Raw genomic sequence first — 6,737 nt, 5'->3', positions numbered from 1 at the left:
CCCCAGCCCAGCCCCAGCCCTGGACCCAGCCCCAGCCCCAGACCAGCCCCAGCCCCAGCCCTGCCCCAGCCCAGCTCCAGCCCCAGCCTGTCCCTGCCCTGGACCCAGCCGCAGCCCTGCCCCAGCCCCAGCCCAGTCCCTGCCCTGGACCCAGCCCCAGCCCCAGCCCCAGCCCTGCCCCAGCCCATGCCCAGCCACCACTCAGCCCCAGGTTTGGACCCATCCCCTGCCCCATCCCTGCCCCCAGCACAGCCCCAGCCCCACTCTGGACCCAGCCCCAGCCCCAGCCCAGCCCCAGCCCCAGCCCAGCCCCTGCCCTGGACCCAGTCCCAGCCCCAGCCCTGTCCCAGGCCCCGCCCCAGCCCCAGCCCTGGCCCCAGGCCAGCCCTAACCTAGCCCTGCCCTCAGCCCAGCCCCAGCCCTGGAAACAGGCCCAGCCCTGCCCCAGCTCGGGCCCCAGCCCTGTCCCCAGTCCCAGCCCCAGCCCCAGCCCCAGCCCCAGCCCCAGCCCCAGTCCTGCCCCATCCCAGCTCCCATCCCCAGCCCTGCCCAAGCCCTGCCCTCAGCCCAGCCCCAGCCCCAGCCCGGCCCCAGCCCAGCCCCAGCCCTAGCCCCAACCTTGGCCCCAGCCCCAGCCCCAGCCCCATCCCTGCCTCCAGCCCAGCCCCAGCCCCAGCCCCAGCCCCAACCTTGGCCCCAGCCCTGCCCCAGTCCCGGCCCCAGCCCCGGCCCCAGCCCAGACTCGGCCCCCAGCCCAGCCCCTGCACTGGACCCAGTCCCAGCCCCAGCCCTGTCCCAGGCCCCGCCCCAGCCCCGCCCTGGCCCCAGGCCAGCCCTAACCTAGCCCTGCCCTCAGCCCAGCCCCAGCCCTGGCCCCAGTCCCAGCCCCAGCCCCAGCCCCAGTCCTGCCCCATCCCAGCTCCCATCCCCAGCCCTGCCCAAGCCCTGCCCTCAGCCCAGCCCCAGCCCTAGCCCCAACCTTGGCCCCAGCCCCAGCCCCAGCCCCATCCCTGCCCCCAGCCCAGCCCCAGCCCCAGCCCCAGCCCCAACCTTGGCCCCAGCCCTGCCCCAGTCCCGGCCCTAGCCCCGGCCCCAGACTTGGCCCAAGCCCAGCCCCAGACCTAGCCCTGCCCCAGTCCCCGCCCCAGCCCACCCTCAGCCCCGGCCCCAACCCTAGCCCTAGCCCAGCCCTGCCCTTAGTTCAGCCCTGCCCTTAGCCCAGCCCCAGCCCGGACCCAGCCCTGGACCCAGCCCCAGGCCCTGCCCCAGCCCCACCCTCGTCCCCAGCCCAGTCCCTACCCCAGCCCTAACCCAGCCCAGTTCCGGTCCCAGCCTAGGCCCAGCCCTGCCCCAGCCCAAGCCCCAGCCCCAGTCCTGCCCAAGCCTTGGTTCCAGCCCTGCCCCAGCACAGCGCCAGCCTCAGCCCTGCCCCAGCCCTAGCCCCAGCCCTTTCCGCAGCCCCAGCCCCAGCCCCAGCCCCAGCCCCAGCCCAGCCCCAACCCTGCCCCAGCCCCAGCCCCAGCCCCAGCCCTGCCCAAGCCTTGGTTCCAGCCCCGGCCCCAGCACAGCCCCAGCCCTACCCCTAACTCAGCCCTAGCCCCAGCCCTGTCCACAGCCCCCCAGCCCCAGCCCCACCCTCGGCACCAGCCAAGCCCCAGACTCGGCCCCAACCCAGCCCCAGCCCTAGCCCTGCCCCAGACCCCGCCCCAGTCCCAGCCCCATTCCACCCTCAGACCCGGCCCCAGCCCTGACCCAGCCACAGCCCTAGCCCAGCCCTGCCCTTAGCCCAGCCCCAGCCCGCCCCCAGCCCTGTCCCCAGCTCCAGATCCTGCCTCAGCCCCACCCTCGTCCCCAGCCCAGCCCCAGCCCCAGCCCGGCCCCAGCCCAGCCCCAGCCCTAGCCCCAACCTTGGCACCAGCCCCAGCCCCAGCCCCATCCTTGCCCCCAGCCCAGCCCCAGCCCCAGCCCCAGCCCCAACCTTGGCCCCAGCCCTGCCCCAGTCCCGGCCCCAGCCCCGGCCCCAGCCCAGCCTCGGCCCCAGCCCTGCCCATGCCCAGCCCCAGCCCTTGACCCAGCCCCAGCCCCAGCCCAGCCCTAGCCCCAGCCCTGCCCCTGCCCAGCCCAAGCCACAGCCCAGCCCCAGCCATGGACCCAGCCCCAGCCCCAGCCCTGCCCCAGCCCAGCCCAAGCCACAGCCCAGCCCTGCCCCGAACCCAGACCCAGCCCGGACCCAGCCCTGCCACAGGCCCTGCCCTAGCCCTGTCGCCATCCCTGGCCCCAGCCCCAGCCCCAGCCCCAGCCCAGCCCCTGCACTGGACCCAGTCCCAGCCCCAGCCCTGTCCCAGGCCCCGCCCCAGCCCCGCCCTGGCCCCAGGCCAGCCCTAACCTAGCCCTGCCCTCAGCCCAGCCCCAGCCCTGAACCAGGCCCAGCCCTGCCCCAGCTCGGGCCCCAGCCCTGTCCCCAGTCCCAGCCCTAGCCCCAGCCCCAGTCCTGCCCCATCCCAGCTCCCATCCCCAGCCCTGCCCAAGCCCTGCCCTCAGCCCAGCCCCAGCCCTAGCCCCAACCTTGGCCCCAGCCCCAGCCCCAGCCCCATCCCTGCCCCCAGCCCAGCCCCAGCCCCAGCCCCAGCCCCAACCTTGGCCCCAGCCCTGCCCCAGTCCCCGGCCCCAGCCCCGGCCCCAGACTTGGCCCAAGCCCAGCCCCAGACCTAGCCCTGCCCCAGTCCCCGCCCCAGCCCACCCTCAGCCCCGGCCCCAACCCTAGCCCTAGCCCAGCCCTGCCCTTAGTTCAGCCCTGCCCTTAGCCCAGCCCCAGCCCGGACCCAGCCCTGGACCCAGCCCCAGGCCCTGCCCCAGCCCCACCCTCGTCCCCCAGCCCAGTCCCCTACCCCAGCCCTAACCCAGCCCAGTTCCGGTCCCAGCCTAGGCCCAGCCCTGCCCCAGCCCAAGCCCCAGCCCCAGTCCTGCCCAAGCCTTGGTTCCAGCCCTGCCCCAGCACAGCGCCAGCCTCAGCCCTGCCCCAGCCCTAGCCCCAGCCCTGTCCGCAGCCCCAGCCCCAGCCCCAGCCCCAGCCCAGCCTCAGCCCTGGCCCCACCCCAGCCCCAGTCCCATCCCTGCCCCCAGCCCAGCCCGAGCTCAGCCATATCCCCAGCCCCTGCCCCAGCCCCACCCTCGTCCCCAGCCCAGTCCCTACCCCAGCCCTGCCCCAGCCCAAGCCCCTGCCCCAGTCCTGCCCAAGCCTTGGTTCCAGCCCTGCCCCAGCACAGCCCCAGCCTCAGCCCTGCCCCAGCCCTGGCACCAGCCCTGCCCCAGTCCCAGCCCTAGCCCAGCCCTGACCTCAGCCCAGCCCCACGCCTGGACCCAGCCCCAGCCCTGCCCCGAACCCAGCCCCAGCCCTGCCCAGCCCTGCACCAGCTCAGGACCTAGCCCTGTCCCCAGCCCCGGCCCCTGCCCCAGCCCCAGTCCTTCCCCATCCCAGCCCCAAGCCCCAGCCGTGCCCCAGTCCTACCCCCAGCCCAGCCCCAACCCGAGCCCAGACCCAGCCCAGGCCCAGCCCCAGCCCAGACCCTGCCCGGGACCCACCCCCAACCCCACCCAGCCTCAGCCCCAGCCCTAGCCCTGCCCCAGCCCATCCCCAGCCACAGCCCAGCCCCAGCCCTGGACCCAGACCCACCCCCAGCCCAGCCCTGCCCTCAGCCCCAGCCCAGCCCCCGGCCCCAGCCCTGCCCATGACCAGCCCCAACCCCAGCCCCAGCCCCAGCCCAGCCCCAGCCCTTGACCCAGCCCCAGCCCCAGCCCAGCCCCAGCCCTGCCCCTGCCCAGCCCAAGCCACAGCCCAGCCCCAGCCATGGACCCAGCCCCAGCCCCAGCCCTGCCCCAGCCCAGCCCAAGCCACAGCCCAGCCCTGCCCCGAACCCAGACCCAGCCCGGACCCAGCCCTGCCACAGGTCCTGCCCTAGCCCTGTCGCCATCCCTGGCCCCTGCCCCAGCCCCAGTCCTGCCCATCTCCACCCCAAACCCCAGCCCTGCTCCAACCCTGCCCTCAGCCCAGCCCCAGCCCCAGCCCCAGCCCGGCACCAGCCCTGCCCCAGCCCCGGCCACAGCCCCAGCCCAGCCCCAGACCTGCCCCAGTCCCAGCCCCAGTCCCAGCCCCAGCCCTGGCCCCAGGCCAGCCCTAACCTAGCCCTGCCCCAGCCCCAGGCCTAGCCCAGCCCTGCCCTCAGCCCAGCCCCCAGCCCTGGTACCAGGCCCAGCCCTACCCCAAACCCAGCCCCAGCCCAGCCCTAGCCCTGCCCCATCACAGCCCCCATTCCCAGCCCTTCCCAAGCCCTGCCCTCAGCCCAGCCCCAGCCCCAGCCCTGCTCCAGCCCTGCCTCAGCCCCAGCCCCAGCCCTGTCCCCAGCCACAGCCACAGCCCAGCCCCAGCCCTGTCCCAGTGTCCGCCCCCCAGCCCCAGCCCCAGCCCAGCCCCAACCCTGCCCCAGCCCCAGCCCCAGCCCCAGCCCTGCCCAAGCCTTGGTTCCAGCGCCGGCCCCAGCACAGCCCCAGCCCTACCCCTAACTCAGCCCTAGCCCCAGCCCTGTACACAGCCCCCCAGCCCCAGCCCCACCCTCGGCACCAGCCAAGCCCCAGACTCGGCCCCAACCCAGCCCCAGCCCTAGCCCTGCCCCAGTCCCCGCCCCAGTCCCAGCCCCATTCCACCCTCAGCCCCGGCCCCAGTCCCTGCCCCAGTCCCAGCCCCATTCCACCCTCAGCCCCGGCCCCAGCCCTGCCCCAGCCACAGCCCTATCCCAGCCCTGCCCTTAGCCCAGCGCCAGCCCGCCCCCAGCCCTGTCCCCAGCCCCAGATCCTGCCTCAACCCCACCCTCGTCCCCAGCCCGGCCCCTGCACCAGCCCTAGTCCTGCCGAATCCCTGCCCCATCCCCAGCCCTGGACCGAGCCCCAGCCCCAGCCCCACCCCCAGCCTCAGCCCCGGACCCAGCCCAGCCACAGCCCCAGCCCCAGCCCTGGACCCAGCCCCAGCCCCAGCCCCGCCTCAGCCCCAGCCATGCCCATGCCCAGCCCCAGCCCCAGCCCCAGCCCAGCCTCGGCCCCAGCCCTGCCCATGCCCAGCCCCAGCCGAGCCCCAGCCCCAGCCGAGCCCCAGCCCCAGCCCTGCCCCTGCCCAGCCCAAGCCACAGCCCAGCCCTGCCCCGAACCCAGACCCAGCCCGGACCCAGCCCTGCCACAGGTCCTGCCCTAGCCCTGTCGCCATCCCTGGCCCCTGCCCCAGCCCCAGTCCTGCCCATCTCCGCCCCAAACCCCAGCCCTGCGCCAGCCCTGCCCTCAGCCCAGCCCCAGCCCCAACCCAGCCCCAGCCCCAGCCCAGCCCAGCCCCAGCCCCAGCCCTGGACCCAGACCCAGCCCCAGCCCAGCCCCAGCCCCAGCCCTGGACCCAGACCCAGACCCAGCCCCCGCCATGCCCCAGACCCAGCCCTGCACCGAACCCAGCCCCAGCCTGGCCCCAGCCCTGCCCCAGCCCGGCCCCAGCCCTGACCCAGCTCCGGCCCTAGCCCTGTCCCCAGCCCCTGCTACAGCCCCACCCTCGTCCCCAGCCAAGCCCCTGCCCCAGACCTATCCGAGCCCAGCCCCGGTCCCAGCCCCAGTCCCCAGCCCCGGCCTCAACCTCAGATCCAGCCCTGCTCCCAGCCCCGGCCCCAGCCCCTGGCTCCAGGCCTACCCCAGCCCAGCCCCAGCGTCGAGTCCAGCCCTGTCCCAGGCCCAGCCCAGAACCCAGGCCAGCCTCAGCCCTGGCCCCAGCCCTGCCCCAGCCCCAACCCTAGCCTAGCCCTGCCCTCAGCCCAGCCCCAGCCCTTCCCCAGCCCCAGCCCTAGCCAAGCCCTGCTCTCAGCCCAGCCCCAGGCCTGGACCCAGCCCCAGCCCTGCCCCGAACCCAGCCCCAGCCCGGCCCCAGCCCTGCCCCAGCTCCGGCCCTAGCCCTGTCCCCAGCCCCAGCCCAGCCGGAGCCCTGCCACAGCCCTGCCGCAGCCTCGAGCCCAGCCCTGTCCCAGCCCCAGCCCTGGACCCAGACCCAGCCCCAGACCCAGTCCTGCCCCAGCCCCAGCCCAGCCCTTCCCTCAGCCCCAGGCCCAGCCCAGCCTCGGCCCCAGCCATGCCCATGCCCAGCCCCAGTCCCAGCCCCAGCCCCAGACCAGCTCCAGCCCCAGCCGTGCCCCAGACCAGCTCCAGCCCCAGCCCAGTCCCTGCCCTGGACCCAGCCGCAGCCCCAGCCCAGCCCCAGCCCCAGCCCTGCCCCAGCCCATGCCCAGCCACCACTCAGCCCCAGGCCTGGACCCATCCCCTGCCCCATCCCTGCCCCCAGCACAGCCCCAGCCCCACTCTGGACCCAGCGCCAGCCCCAGCCCAGCCCCTGCCCAGGACCCAGCGCCAGCCCCAGCCCCAGCCCCAGCCCTGCCGCAGCCCAGCTCCAGCCCCAGCCCAGTCCCTGCCCTGGACCCAGCCGCAGCCCCAGCCCAGCCCCAGCCCCAGCCCTGCCCCAGCCCCAGCCCAGTCCCTGCCCTGGACCCAGCCGCAGCCCCAGCCCAGCCCCAGCCCCAGCCCTGCCCCAGCCCATGCCCAGCCACCACTCAGCCCCAGGCCTGGACCCATCCCCTGCCCCATCCCTGCCCCCAGCACAGCCCCAGCCCCACTCTGGACCCAGCCCCAGCCCCAGCCCAGCCCCTGCCCTGGACCCAGTC

This window comes from Melanerpes formicivorus, unplaced genomic scaffold (genome assembly GCF_026170545.1).
Source record: "Melanerpes formicivorus ecotype bairdi unplaced genomic scaffold, bMelFor1.0.p_v2 SCAF_4, whole genome shotgun sequence".
Lineage (NCBI taxonomy): Eukaryota > Metazoa > Chordata > Aves > Piciformes > Picidae > Melanerpes > Melanerpes formicivorus.
The sequence above is the reverse complement of the archived record's forward strand: the minus strand, read 5'-3'. Positions refer to the sequence as shown.